We start from the raw sequence: 16,404 nt of genomic DNA, 5'->3' as shown, positions 1-16,404 counted from the left end.
TATATCGACAGGTGGTACAGTCTTTTTCTTTGACCTTGCGCGCTGGAACGTTTATGCTTTTGACATTCTCATAACTTTGGCCGGATATTCTGAGCCTTTTTCGGACATTTCTTTTCCAGCTATCAGGATTCCTTTGTCTTTTTCTTCCCCTTTGCTCACTCTGATTCTCAACTTCTTCTACTCTCACTGACTCCATGTTAACAACATGCTCCAACATTTCTGCACTATCCCATATTTCATCCATTCTAACTGGCTCCAGAGTTAGGATGATATACTGTTCTAGAGTCTCGCTTAGCTCCTGTGTCTGTTCTTCTTCTGCTCTCTCTCTCTCCTGTGTCTGCTCTCCTGTAATACATAAACACACTATGTAAACTGTTTCTGTATTTGCCTGCCCCTCCCCCCAGTTAGCCAGCTAAAGTCAACTTTACTGAAACATGTTGAGTTAAAACTTACCATCCTGTGCCTGTGCCACAGTTGTCTCTCTCTCCTGTGCTTGCTGCACTTCTCTCCCTCTCTCCTGTGCTTGCTCCACAGCTCTCTCTCTCTCCTGTGCTTGCTCCACTTCTATCTGTCTCTCCTGTCTCGGCTCCACTTCTCTCCCTCTCTCCTGTACTGCTGTGATACATAAACATACATGTAAACTTTCTTGAATTATCTGCACCCCTCCCCCCTTTCTCTTTATTTGTCTTATAACTAAACAGTGATCAAATACCAACATGCTGAAACATATGCTATTAGTTTATTAGGTTAGTGAGGCAACTAGCCTCCACTCCCTAAAGGCTAAACTAGCGAGCTAAAGGCTAACTTAACTGAAAATTGTTACTGTGAAATCGTATCCTCATCAGTCTGACTCATGAAATGTTCTGTAATACACACATGTAAACTGTTTCTCTTATGATCCGCAGATCCCCCTTCACCTGTCTTATAACTAAACAGTGATCAAACAAACATGCTGAAATAGGCTACCTGTTTAGCAGGTTAGCTAGGCAACATCAACTCGCTAAAAGCTAAACTCACTAGCTAAAGGCTAACTTTACTGAAACAAATGGGGAGTTAAAACTTACCCTTATCACTTATTTCTGGTGTTTGAAATACCTGCGACAATACCTCTTCCACGTTAAATACCACTTTTCTTCTGCAGCCTTTTCCACTCTGACATTTACTTTCAGCCATTTTGTCTAATGTGCTGTCTTCAGACTTAGTCCATAATACATACTTTCTCAGTGCCAAAAGGGCGTAAATACACTTACGCCCTTCTGACTCTAACTTCTTTTGTATGGTCACAGTTAAGACCTTTGGTTTTTGTTTAATAACTCTTAATTTATAAATATTTTAGTTTTTATAATGTTGTCAGTAGAAAGAGCTCATCAAGAGCTTTCAGGTGATATACAGTATATAACTCAATTTTGACCAAAATGTCACTTACGCCCTCTTGATTCTCAGCCCTCGATTTGGCCATTTTGATTTATCACCTTTTAATACTTTTTAAAACCCCGCGGACACCCTGTTAAAGATCGTTTCTAATGTATTCAATTTGTCTTGTATTTGGTGACGTTTTGAAGTGATATGGGTTTCTTGGTATAGATCTTTGAAGTGGTTGAACCATATAGCTCCATCTTGAATGGCCAGATTATTATTTGTATTATTATTGTTGTTTAAGGCCCTCCAGTGGTCCCAGAAACTGTTTGAATTGATTGAGTCTTCAATTAGGTTGACTTGATTTTTGAGGTGGTGCTCTTTCTTTGTTCTTAGTGTCTCTTTATATTTTTTGAGTGTGTCTCCGAATACGTCGGTCCTGATTGTTTGGAGCCCTGTGCTTTTGGTTAGATAATTGTCTCAGTTTTTTCTGAATTATTTTGCATTCTAAGTCGAACCATTTTTCTTGCTTTTCTATTTTTGCATTTGGTTTTTGTAAAGGTAAGTTCCATTTTTGTGCCACATGATGGAAGATATTATTGATGTGCTTTGTGGCCAGGTTTTCTCCCTCTTTACTGCTGGGATATGAATGGGTCAGGAAAGAGTTGAGATTTCATGGCTGATCATAGCCTCCTGATATTCAGGTAGTCTGCTTTGCTCCCATCTATAGTTAGTTGCTATATTATATAATTACCTGGAGTTGGGGAATGGTTGGTTATATTGGAGTCTTTTTAGGTACATTTTGATCTGGTTATGGTCTGAAAAGGGGGTTTGTTGCCTGAGAGAGAATGGGTCTAAATCTGTTATTGCATAATCTACTGTGCTACTGCCAGTGGCGCCGGAATGATTTCAGTGGTGGGGGGGCCAAATGCGCGTGCATGTGTCACTCTCCTTAATTTTTGCTATATTAATCGCGCGCATGCAGGCAGCCAGGCGCTAAGCAGTTTGACAACATTTTCATGAACGCAACCTACATCTACTCAACTCTGCTACTCATCCTATAAATACATGTTCCTTATGCGGCACAAATTTAAACAGGCTTTCCAATGGTATAATAGGTATTGCCCAGAGGCATTGATACAAAAAGAAACAATCTACCAAACACACATTTCCTTACTTTTTGTCCGATGTTTATCTATACCGCGAAATAGGCTAGTCTTTGTATTGTAAGGCCCTCGCTAAAGTCCAAATCTCTCGCCATCTCAAGAGAGCATTAAGTCTCCCTCTCCCGAATATGGGAGCAGTCAGGTCCCCCTGTTTAGCGGTCTTCGCCATAGACATGATTAGGTCTATGGTCTTCGCTGCCGCTATTCTATTCTACGTCTATGGTCTTGCCGACCGCACCGCGTCTTCGAACTTGAGTTGTTGTGGGACCGCAGTGCAGTGTGGGAGCAGGAGCACTACACTGCGACGGTTAGCTTAAATTCTAAGAATATGTGTGTTGTATTCATCAAAAATATCTGTGGTTTGTGTTTAAGCCTTCCTGTTATTATGTCAATGTGTTCCAATTCATGTAGTTTGAAGTGCGTACCATGCTCATGTTGTATACAGGTTTCGGAGTTATTACTGACTATACTCACCATGGTACTAAAAATTAAGCCAAACACTTAAAGACAGCGTGGAAACGACGCAATTGGTAATTAGGCCCACGGCATAGTAGAAATTAGACGACTTGCAAGAGCACCACAACAAATAAAAAACTGGTGACGGCGCTCCAAAATTAACAAACTCCAAACTGCACACCGAAAGACCAAAGACACAATAAAAACGATCATTTAAATAGATAAAAATGTGCTTACTTACATCATAGCTGAATTTTCCTGGACACATTTCGCCAGTTATTTGTCTTCCATGTTAGCAAAGCAAACAGCCAGCAGGGCTCACAGTAGGCTACATTTATTTGGGGTGAGTAGCATAGCCATGTCTTTGGTAACTCCAAGCCAGACTTGATTTTGCAAACGAAATATGCTCTTGTAAAGCAGCGGTTATCCTCGGTATTCCGTGGGAAGGGGCCAGTAGGTTTGCATGACCCCATGGAGACTATATAACGTTTGACATTTGAGTCTAGACTCTCAGGGAAAATGTCCAATGTCAGTCGGATACTCAAGGAGAGTCGATACGATTGGCATGGCATCTGTCGCTGCCAAATGTGAGTCCGCTGCCTGATGTGAGTCCGCCGCTGCCTGATGTGAGTCCGCATGCGCAAACACAAACGGTTTACAGCAGAAGGCTCAAACTATCCAAGACGTGCATGCTCATACATGGTTTAATATCAAGGTATCTGGCTTCTCTCAACGCATAATGTAGGTTTATTTAACGTAGTGTTTTATAATTTTGTCAACGGTTTACAGCATAAGGCTCAGTGTCAACATATGGGGCTATGTTGTATTACTGTTACTAGTAGGCTAATGAATGCACTGCTTAACTAATAATTCAATAAGCATGAATCTTAACATCATAAACCTTGGTGGATTTCAAACGTAAACAAATGCGCTTGTCATTCCACTTCATGCTGTAGCCTACACCACCAGCATTACCTGGCTCGTTGTACTACAATAGTGTCGCAAAGTTTGCGCATGCGGACTCACATCAGGCGGGTCCTCAAATTTGGCAGCAACAGCTGTTACCTCGCTCTGTTCCATATTTTCATCTACCTCGCTCTCTTCCATATTTCCACCCTCTCCATTGATGTTTGGGCTGGTGCTAGCTTTGGTGCTAGCCAGCGAGCTGCTGCTACTATTGCCTCAGATCTCTCTTGCTCCCGCTCAATTTCGATCTCCCCCTTAGGAATCCTTTGGAAAAAAAATCAGATTTTTGGCAACTTATTCCTGTCTTTGTCCAATTTTTCTTTTTGTTTTCGTTTTTGAGAACCACTTATATGTTTGTATTTCGAATTCGACTCCATCTCTATCACTCGCTCGGGTTAAACTTTTAGTTGTTTAATGGTTGCCTAAGCTACGCAATACACGTTCAATATCATATCCCACAATCCCCAGTCACAATTTTAAAATAAATACATCGTTGGTAGCTTCGAAAAATATTGAATGAACCCTAAAATATAAAAAAGTTGTCAATATTACTTCAAATATGTTTGTGTAATTACTTTATATAGCATGCTATTATTTGGATGGATACTCTTCCAGGGCCACCATGGTAAAAAAGTGTAAGACTTTAATGACTTTATATACATTCCGATTTGGTATGTCTCTGATGTAGGCATGTATTTACAATATTAATACAAAACTGTTCATGTTAATCCGTAATGTTTTCAATCTCAATGAAGGGGCCCTGGCAGGGGACATGATATTGCCGACGTGAGTGGAACATTTCGAAGACCGACGGGCCCCTGATTGGCCCGGGCCCGTACGCGCCCGCATACCCTGCTTACCGATGGTTACGCCACTGGGCCTGGCACTTCTAATGGCCCCCCCACTGTCTCTTTGTCTTTGTGGCAATGACAAATAAAGTACTTTGAACTTTGAACTTTTGAACTTTGAGTATCTTCAGGTTAGCAGAAATGTAATGTCAATGAATGGCTTAGGAATGACGTGTGCAACCAATACAAAAAAAAAAAAAAAAAAATCCCGAAAAGTGGGGGGGCCATTGGCCGTGCGGCCTCTATGGTTCCGGCGCCAATGGCTACTGCCAAGAGAGGAGTTGTAGGTGTAACGGCCAAAGGAGTCCCCTATTAGACGACCATTGGCTATGTATAGACTGAGGGATCGGCAGAGTTGCAGTAATTCTTTCCCATTTCTATTTGTTAATTTGTCATAGTTATTCCTTAAGGGAAGAATTAGACTGGTGTTGGTTTTGTAATTAATGTATTTATCTCCGTTTTTATTGGTAGTGTCTGGCTCTGCAGCTGTGCGGGCATTTAGATCGCCAATAATTAGGATATTTCCCTGGGTTTGGAAGTGGCTCTCTCTCATACACACACTAACTCACACTCTCTCTCTCTCATATACACACACACTCTCTCTCTCATATACACACACTCAATCACACTCTCTCTCTCTCTTTCTCTCATACACACACTCACTCACACTCTCTCATATGCACACACTCTCTCTCATATACATACACACACACACACACACACACTCTCATACACACACTCAATCACACTTTCTCTCTCTCTCATACACACATTCACTCACCCAAACTATCTTTCTCTCGCTCTCACACACACTCACTCTCATACACACACTCACTCTCTCTCTCTCTTTCTCTCATACACACACTCAATCACACTCTCTCTCTCTTTCTCTCATACACACACTCACTCACACTCTCTCATTTGCACACACTCTCTCTCATATGCACACTCACATACTCTCTCTCTCATACACACACTCAATCACACTATCTCTCTTTCTCCCATACACACACTCACTCACACTCTCTCTCTCTCTCTCATACACACATTCACTCACTCAAACTATCTCTCTCTCGCTCTCATACACACACTCACTCTAACACTCTGTCTCTCTCATACACACACTCTCTCTCTATCTCTCTCTCTCATACAGACTATCTCTCTCTCTAATCTACACACACACACACACACACACACACACACACACACACACATTCACATTCTTTCTCTCATACACACAGACACACACTAGACCCTTTTGATCTGCACAGTCAGGCTGAACTCTGAATATTGTCATTCGTTTGAATTACCACTAGAGGGCACACAAATATAACATTTGTGTGTGTGTGTGTGTGTGTGTGTGTGTGTGTGTGTGTGTGTGTGTGTGTGTGTGTGTGTGTGTGTGTGTGAGAGACAGAGTGTAAGGAGGATGTGTTGCAGGATGAACTCATGGTGGAATGGTTTACCCTCATCAGACAGAAACAGGTCTACATGCGGCGTGAATCTGAGCTTGTCTACATGTGAGTGTGTGTTATTTTAGGCTCTGACAACATCAATGTACTCACTTTGTTTGTGTGTGTGTTTGTGACTTTTGTTGGCATGTTTTTGTTTTCATGGTTAAAACGCATAAACAATCTTCTTTTTCATCCATAAAGAACTTGCTCAAAATACTTGGTGTGTTTATGTGTGTCCTTGTGTGTTTGTGTGTGGCCTTGTGTGTTTGTGTTTGTGTGAGTCCTTGTGTGGTTGTGTTTATGTGTGTTCTTGTGTGTTTGTGTATCCTTGTGTGTTTATGTGTGTGTTTTGTGTTTATGTGTTCTTCTATGACAGAGCTACCAGTCAGGATCTTGAGGAGCAGCAGCCCAGTGTTGAAGCCGAACTCAGGAGGCTGATGATGAAACCTGGTAACACATGTCAGGAAGGATAGCAAAATACTTTGACGATCCCCTCCTGTCTGTCTCTTTGTCTTCCTGCCTGTACTGTCTGTCCTGTTTGTCTGTCTTTCCTTTCTAACTGTCTCTCCCGTGTGCCTGTCTAGAGCACTTGAGGACTTTATTTGACCGCAAGCGCGAGGCAGACCTGTTGGCCAGGCTGGTGGAGATTGTCAATGACAGGAGCGCCATTGTAGACGGACTGGATGAGGATAGACTCAGGTGTGTGTGTGTGTGTGTGTGTGTTTGTGTTTCTGTGTGTACGTGTGTTTCTGTGTGTGTGTGTGTGAGCCTGCGTGTGTGCGAGAGACTCATTTATCTCCACCCAGTTATCTTTGCTCTGATACTCTGATACTGTTGTTCTTCTATCCTCTAGTTAGTTAGGTGATTTTAGTAGGTTGCTGTACCTCCTCACCTTTTTCTCGTACCTTCTGGTTGTTTTTCTCAACATTTCTTCAGGGAGGTGGAGGAGGACGAGCAACTCAATAAGATGATGGAGAATCTTGGTGAGTCACATGACCTATGGCAGCCAATCAGCAGGTCAGAAGCTTCAGGATGTAAACTAACCAACCAATTAGGCATCAGACCAGAGAGGTTGTTAGTGATCATTAACTTTCTATGTGCCTTTAATTTACTTTTTGGTGGCCAAGCAGCGAAGCTGCAAAGCCACCTAGTGGTTTTCTATTTATTGGTGGCCAAGCAGCGAAGCTGCAAAGCCACCTTATGTTTTTGGTGGCCAAGCAGCGAAGCCACCTATTGGTTTTCTATTTATTATTGGTGGCCAAGCAGCGAAGCTGCGAAGCCACCTAGTGGTTTTTAGGTTTCCTCCGGTAGGAGGCCCCTAAACCATATGGTAACTTTTTGTGAAATTTGGCACACTCATTAAGGACAGTCAATTCTTCATTCACACCAAGTTTCATGGCTCTCATTAGATGACTCTAGCGCCACCAACAGGCCAAAGTTGGACTTGTTTTAACACACGCAGCTTTTGAACCGTATGACCGATTTTCAAAAATGAGGTACCATTGGATTCCCTGGATCAAGACGAATAAAACAGCCCCCGCTTCGCGTCAACTTCCGGTGTATAGATTTTCTGCTATTTCCGGTTTTATCAAAAACCTTTGAAAGCCTACTCCTCCTACAATTTTTGGCAAATCTTCTTCAAAATCACAAGAGATGATCTTCAGACCTAGCCTCACAAAAGTTATCGAACAGAATTTTGATTCTCACAACCATTTGTCCGGTACAGCCACTCAAACTCAGCAGAAAAGTCGCCAAACAGGAAGTTTGGCAAACTTTGAGATATCAACACCAAACTGGTATGTCACGTGGAAGACACTACAACATGTTCCCATGTACAAAGGCAACTTCATATCTTCAAAAATGATTGATATAAAGCAAATTGGATACATTGTTAACGCTAAAATAATGCTTTACACATCAACAGGTCAAAAAGTGATACTCTGATTCAATCACAAGTTCATATGAAGACACTTGAGAATGTTTAGTACACAAATCTGAAAAAAAGTTGACTGTAAGATGAAAAGTAGATTTTTGGTGAATATTTGAAACACGCATGCTTGGCTTATTTCTAGGGTGATATTCAATAGAAGGTCTGCCTCTCTGCTCCTCTGCCCCTCCGCGCGTCTCTCACACACTCAGTCTCTCTCTTGACACACGCACGAGCAGGCCAAGACGCACACACCTCATTTAAGGACATTGTCTGATGACCAAACCCCCACTCACTCTTACTTTGAAGCCAAGGCCCTTCTGGATCTTCACTGTATTGCATTTGAAATTTAATATCCCATTGGTAAGTCTGCAGCAAGAATTTTTCTATACAGTGACAAATTGTCAAAAAAATACATTTTCCCTGGTTCGCAATGTTTGGAGGAGGAAAACGCCATCGCTGCTTGCAGCTATATTGTTATCGTAGGTATTATTATTCTTGTACCATGGGAGTCAATGGCAGCCCCTAGAACCATATGGTAACTTTCTGTGAAATTTGGCACACTCATTAAGGACAATCCCTTCTTCATTCACACCAAGTTTCATGGCTCTCATTACACCACTCTAGCGCCACCAACAGGTCAAAGTTGGACTTTTGTAACACAAGCAACTTATGAACCGTGAGACTGATTTTCAAAAATGAGGCACCATTGGATTCCCTGGATGAAGACGAATTAAACCCAGCCCATGGCTTCAACTTCCGGTTATAAAGATTTTCCGCTATTTCCGGTTTTATCAAAAACCTTTGAAAGCCTACTCCTCCTACAATTTTTGGCAAATCTTCTTCAAAATCACAAGAGATAATCTTCAGACCTAGTCTAACAAAAGTTTTCAAACAGAATTTTGATTCTCACAACCGTTTGTCCGGTACAGCCACTCAAACTCAGCAGAAAAGTCGCCAAACAGGAAGTGAAGTCATATCTTGGCAAATCTTTGAGATATCAACACCAAACTGGTATGTCACGTGGAAGACACTACAACATGTTCCCATGTGCAAAGGCAACTTCATATCTTCAAAAATGATTGATATAAAGCAAATTGGATACATTGTTAACGCTAAAACAATGCTTTACACATCAACAGGTCAAAAAGTGATACTCTGATTGAATCACAAGTTCATGTGAAGACACTTGAGAATGTTTAGAACACAAATCTGAAAAAAAATTGACTAAGATGAAAAGTAGATTTTTGGTGAATATTTGAAATACGCATGCTTGGCTAATTGCTAGGGTGTTTCTCAAGTCTGCCTCTCTGCCCCTGCCCCTCTGGTCTTGCGAGCGTGTGCGCTCCAGATTCTCTCTCTCTCTCTCTCTCTCTCTCTCTCTCTCTCTCTCTCTCTCTCTCTCTCTCTCTCTCTCTCTCTCTCTCACACACACACACACACACACACACACACACACACACACACACACACACACACACACACACACACACACACACAGGGACAGGGACAGGCTCCTTTGACACGCGCAAGCACACACCCACAATATTTAAGGACATTTAGGGATGACCACACCCCTTCTCACTCTTAGCTTGAAGCCATGGCCCTTGAGGATCTTCAAAGTAATGCATTTGAAATGTAATATCCCATTGGCAAGTCTGCAGCATGGATTTTTTTTATACAGTGACAAATTGTCACGAAAATACATTTTTTCCTGGTTCGCAATGTCTGGAGGAGGAAACCGCCATCGCTGCTTGCAGCTATATTTAGGTTTCCTCCGGTAGGAGGTAACCTATTGTTTCTGTTAGTATTATTATTTTAATTCTTGTCACATGGGAGTCAATGGCAGCCCCTAGAACCATATGGTAATTTTTTGTGAAATTTGGCACACTCATTAAGGACAGTCCCTTCTTCATTCACACCAAGTTTCATGGCTCTCATTACACCACTCTAGCGCCACCAACAGGGCAAAGTTGGACTTTTGTAACACACACAACTTCTGAACCGTGAGACCGATTTTCAAAAATGAGAAACCATTGGATTCCCTGGATCAACACGAATTAAACCCACCCCATAGCTTCAACTTCCGGTTATATAGATTTTCCGCTATTTCCGGTTTTATCAAAAACCTTTGAAAGCCTACTCCTCCTACGATTTTTGGCAAATCTTCTTCAAAATCACCAGAGATGATCTTCAGACCATGCTTCACAAAAGTTATGAAAAGAATTTTGATTTTCACAACCGTTTGTCTGGTACAGCCTGAATTTGAGTGGCTGTACAGGACAAACCATATGGTACATTTTTGTGAAATTTGGCACAATCATTAAGGACAGTCCCTTCTTTATTCATACAAAGTTTCATGTCTCTCATTATACCACTCTAGCGCCACCAACGGGTCAAAGTTCGACTTGTGGTAACACACACAACTTTTGAACCGTATGACCGATTTTCAAAAATGAGGTACCATTGGATTTCCTGGATCAAGAAAAATTTAACAGACCCTATGGCGTCAATTTCCGATTATATAGATTTTCCGCAATTTCCGGTTTTATGAAAAACCTTTGAAAGCCTACTCCTCCTACAAGTTTTCTCAAATCTTCTTCAGAATCACCAGAGATAATCTTCAGACCATGCCTCACAAAAGTTATCAAAATAATTTTGATCCGCACAACTGTTTGTCCGGTACAGCCATTAAAATTCAGCAGAAAAGCTGCCAAACAGGAAGTGAAGTCATATGTCAGCAAATATTTGAATGAAATTTACGCCACAGGGTGTGTTTAATTCGTCTTGATCCAGGGAATCCAATGGTACCACATTTTTGAAAATCGGTCATACGGTTCAAAAGTTGCGTGTGTTAACACAAGTCCAACTTTGACCCGTTGGTGGCGCTAGAGTGGTATAATGAGAGACATGAAACTTTGTATGAATAAAGAAGGGACTGTCTTTAATGATTGTGCCAAATTTCACAAAAAGTTACCATATGGTTTGTCCGGTACAGCCACTCAAATTCAGCAGAAAAGCGGTCAAACAGGAAATGAAGTCATATCTCAGCTAATCTTTGAGATATCAACACCAAACTGGTATGTCACTTGGAAGACACTACAACATGTGTCAACATGTTCAACATGTGCAAAGGCAACTTCATATCTTCAAAAAAGATTGATTTAAAGCAAATTGGATACATTGTTAACGCTTAAATAATGCTTTACACATCTGCAGGTCAAAAAGTGAAACTCTGATTCAATCACAAGTTCATATGAAGACACTTGAGTGTTTAGTACACATCTGAAAAAAAGTTGACTGTAAGATGAAAAGTAGATTTTTGGTGAATATTTCAAACATGCATGCTTGACTACTTGCTAGGGTGGTTCTCTATAGAATGTCTCTCTGTCTCCTCATCCGCGCGGCTCCTAAATCTCACACACGTAGTCTTCCCTTAACACACGCGCAGTCTTGGTTTTACGCACACACATTCTCACAGACACACAGCTTGGTGTCACACGCATACATTCTCACAGACACACAGAGTAAGCGCACACACACAACCTCCACTCAGTCTAAACTTCAAGGCAAAAGCATTGTAAATGTTGGATTTGAAATTTAATATCCCATTGGCAAGTCTGCAGCATGGATTTTTCTACACAGTGACAAATTGTCACAAAAATAAATTTTTCCCTTGTTAGGTCAAAAGTTGTGAAATTTGGCACACTTATTGGGACCAGTCCTCTCATCAATTTCACTAAGTATCATGTCTCCCACTAAAACCCTCTAGCGCCACCAATGGGTCAAAGTTGAAGATGTGTTTATACATGTTACTTGAACCATATGCCGCATTTACTGAAGGTATCTTTGGATTCCCTGGATCAAGACGAGTTGAACGCACTCTATGACATCATTAACAATTATATAGATTCTCAAGCTATTGTGAATGTTTAGGAAAAGCATTTTTTTGCAACTCTTCCTACAATTCTTGTCTAGTTTTCTTCAAAATTGCCACACATCATCTTCAGACCAAGCCTCACAAAAGTTAACCCCTGGCGTTTTGATTTTCGCAACCGTTTGTTAGTTACAGTCAATCAAATTGATGTGGCCGAATTGATTTGGCTGCCATTTTGAATGAATGAATATTACGTTTTTGGTGAATATCAAATAGTCACCAAATTTGGCACACTCTTTGGGACCAATCCTCTCATCAATTTCACAAAGTTTCATGTCTCCCATTTGAACCCTCTAGCGCCACCAATGGGTCAAAGTTGAAGATGTGTTAACACGTGTTACTTTTGAAGCGCATGGTTAAAAGTTGTGAAATTTGGCACTCTCTTTGGGACCAGTCCCCTCATCATTTGGGCACCCAAACTTCGCTTAAGTGCGTTTATCTTGTCAGAGCGTAACTGCCCCAGCAATTCACTTAGCCTAGCATGTTTAGTACTGTAATGACGTTCCAGGTTGGTCTTTTTCATTACAGCGAGCGACTCTCCGAACACAAGGCAAACTGGCCTGCCCCTTACTTCAACGAAGAAGTAATCATCAGCCCACTTCTCTTGAAAAACACGACATTCACTGTCAACTTTTCTTTTCTTTGCTGATGCCATGCTAGCTGTCAGATTCAGTAGCTGTTACAAATGGAACTGTGACAAGTGGTTGTTTAGGCAACCTCACGCGACCCTCAACATTCCAAACAAAAAAATAAATATCCTTTTTTTCCTTCATTTCATACAAACGTTGTCACTTATGCTGGTAATTTGTTAACATTTTATTTCATATTTGATTTTATTTAACCCTCTATAGCCCAATAGAATTTTACAACAATGCTCCTGATTCCTGTGAATTCCGAAAGAAAAAGGCAATTTGAGAAACATTCAAATAACCAAGAATAACTTAAAAACTAATGAAAAGTGTCCATTGTAAGTTTCTTTCTATTTAAAGATTGGAAATAACTCTTTCAAATGATATGTGATCCATTAAGAATTCTACTATCATGTTTTCCATAGATGACCATTGAATTGTATCAAAAAAGGATATTTTGTGACAAAACAAGTATTCACTCTGCTTTTTAACCTGATAAAAATAGTTAAAGTAGTAAGTTACAATACAAAATGTACTTTAGGCATATAGAGGTTGTTTTGGATAACATATCAACATCTCAGGTGATTGAGGTGTTTGTTTTAACCTCTAATTTTGTTCAGTTCGCATAGCACGGCATATGGCACAAAGGTTTGACACTTTCACTTGCTCCATCAGTCAGTGTGAATTACCATGTCATTAAATACAACACTGAGATAGGAGAACACTAATAATATTTATTTGTCTTATTGTAGAATAATATGAGATTTTAATTGTTAGTCAATTATATCACATTCACACTGAATCAGAGTATAAAATAAATACTGTGCAACAACTAAAAAGAAACAACAACTATAACTGTAATTGAAATAATAATAACAATCATTTATTTATATATTATATTTAAGCAATATAGCACGAGTGGGAGTGGGGTAGGTAAGGGATAATAAATAGGTAAGGGTGGTGTTCGGCTGTAGCCACCGAGTTCACTACAACATGCCATGGAACTCCTGGAAACATGGTCCCATTTTGCACAAGGGCACTAAACATGTGGAGCAGCCAAAAGATGTTTCTATGCATCTCCCACTCTTAGTCATGGATGCAAACACAGCGCTTTTCGGCGCTTCCCACTTTTTTCACGTCAGTTTGGGTGACTTGTGTGAATCGTGCAGATCCGAAGAGTTTTTTTTAGGGGGGGGGGGGATGGCTGAGATATTCATAACGTTTTATTCAGTCTTACTGGTGGTCCTTTCGTTGTGGATACGTAAAGCCTACTGTTTTCACTACGTGTTTAGCATGACATATCATAACTATGTTTCTAGACAGTGGCGTATCAAGCCCTATTTTGGGGGGGCTTTATTTTGAGATCGTCAAATTCACACCTTGCAACCGATTAAGTGAACTTATTTTGTTAAATTTTTTGGAGAAAATTGTCTCGAGTAGCACAGGACTCCCATCTGTATGAGACTGTTCTGGCAAGTGCACGGCTCTGTTTGGTATTGAGTGAGAGAGCCTCGCGAGTGTGCAGACAGACATTGATAACAGACTTGGAGCAACTGTCCGACCCAAGCTGGTGAAAGCTGCCATAATCAGCTGCTGGATGTAAAGGTATAGCTTAAAATAGTAAACGAAACAAAATGGTTAAATCATCACGAGTTATTGGTAGATATCGTGGCTCTATTTTATCATGCTGGTTCATTGATCCTGTGGTTATGCCACCCTATTTAGTAGCTCCACCAGCTATAACTAGCTAGTGAACTCTAGCCTAAAATGTTAACCTACTCACTTGTGCTACAAATTCCTACCATGCTACAGTATAATTAGCACCTATCTCAGCAGATGTCTTCAATATGTTTATTGTTATAAATGTGTTAATTTCTCTTCCTAAAACCCACTAGAGGACACTATTTAAAAGAATATTTTCAAAAAAATCTTATGGGGGAGCATTCCCCCAGACCCCCTAGTTTTGCTGGGTAACAGGAATAATAATACATTTAAATTAAATATACATTTGTTGACCTGAATAAGCAGAGGACAGAACAGCCTATTTTTGCAACGTTTTTGTAGTCCATGTAAACTTTTGTTTGGCATGTTGGTGAAGTTACTTACAGGACCATTTCTCAATGGTACTGTATTTTTCTTTAATTAATGTTTGTTTATTAATAACTTATTTTTCAACAAATAACTCAAATAGTATAACAGAGGTAAATTCGCAACCCTATCACAACTTCCACTTGCTCCTGCAATTTCATTGGAACAATTTCAATAAGAGTTTATGTTTCGGAATAAAAAATGATATTGAATATTCCAAATTAGTGTTGGTGTATGTTGATTTTCAGAATTTAGTTTTACTCTATGTGCCTATAGGAGTGGGCAGGGGATGTCGGGGGTCGGTGGCAATGTAATTATATGGATATTTGCCGCGGGGCGAGGGCTTCGATTACCTCTCTCTTTTTTGACCATACATGTGTTTGCATCCCTGCTTAGTGCGCCGTCCCGCTCTGATGCAGCTTGAGCACCCTTTCTTCCTCCCCTCAAAATGAGCCAATGAGTGCCCCTCTTTTAAATTCCGTGACACAACAAAGTCTACCCCTCCTGTGTGCATTCCCTGGACACTCCGCTTCCTCCCAGAGAATTCGTCACACATTGCATGGACAAGTTGTAATTTAAAGGCCTTTAGGGACCATGACCTTCTGTTTTTGGGCAGTGGCTTCTGCTGCAGCATCCAGATTATGTATGAATTAATGATTGAAATGTTTAACATACCCCAAAAGATGTACTTCCACCATTTTTTTCCAGTACGGCCAACATTGTAGTAGCTTCTGAACTGGTCCAAGTGGTCAACCCCTCCCATTTTCCTGTTGTAGTCTGAGACTACATCAGGTACAGTTATTAGATCGGTGCTATATCCAGTGGCGTCGTAGGGGGGGGGGGGGAAGGGGACTGAGTTACCAGGGCCCCATGTGGGGGAGGGCCCTTGAGGAGTGTGGAATTTTATTTTTCCTTTAAATATTAATATAATTTAAAGGTAACAATTTTCTTGCTAACTAATATAATTGTAATGTTTTGGGTAAATAAATTGGTTGAATGATGGATTGAATTGTGTGTCCTAGTCTACATATAATGTCTGGAGACGCTCACCCCCCCAGCCCACGCACAAAATGGTTTAGTCCGCCTTCAGTGGGCTTTTAAAATTCCACACTCCTCACACTCCTCCCCCACATAGGCGCATTTGACGAACGTTAACGTTCATTCGGCTGAAGCAACGGTGCACATTGAAGATGTCCAAGAACGTTAAATCCGGGTTTCAGAAAAGAAAAGAAAGACAGGCAAGAGAGAGAAAAAGAGACGAGGGAAAGCAACTACTAACAGACTTCTTTCCTAAGAAAGGTGAGCCCAAATGTGAAAGCAAACACCCTATATTAAATTAACTCATGATGTGGTAATAAAACGAATCAATACCACCGCGATTGTCATTGCTAAAAACGGCATAACACAAAATTAGAAATAACATGCCCCATCTGTAATTTGAGGTAAACCCCAAATACATGTTTGTTTGCATAGCCTACCACAGTTGCAGAGTGTGTTGCACACACATCCAATCCAGGTGCAGGGTAAAAAGAGATCCGTAAAAATGAAAGAATACCCACACTGTTGCTGCTGACACC

The 16,404-nt window shown here is 40.7% G+C and overlaps 1 pseudogene across 1 annotated transcript in view; it reads left to right on the top strand.

Annotated features, from left to right (window-relative positions):
* LOC308382138 (MICAL-like protein 2) overlaps positions 1-16,404 on the top strand; it is a 72,307-nt pseudogene that overhangs the window by 46,729 nt on the left and 9,174 nt on the right. The window contains exons 13-16 of the transcript in view: positions 6,210-6,312; positions 6,623-6,696; positions 6,831-6,945; positions 7,183-7,229. The product of the transcript in view is annotated as an MICAL-like protein 2 (transcript). The remainder of the gene's footprint in view (positions 1-6,209; positions 6,313-6,622; positions 6,697-6,830; positions 6,946-7,182; positions 7,230-16,404) is intronic.

The sequence above is a fragment of the Sprattus sprattus genome, assembly GCF_963457725.1.
Source record: "Sprattus sprattus genome assembly, chromosome: 21".
Classification (NCBI taxonomy): Eukaryota; Metazoa; Chordata; class Actinopteri; order Clupeiformes; family Clupeidae; genus Sprattus; species Sprattus sprattus.
This window is presented reverse-complemented; position numbering and strand designations above follow the sequence as displayed.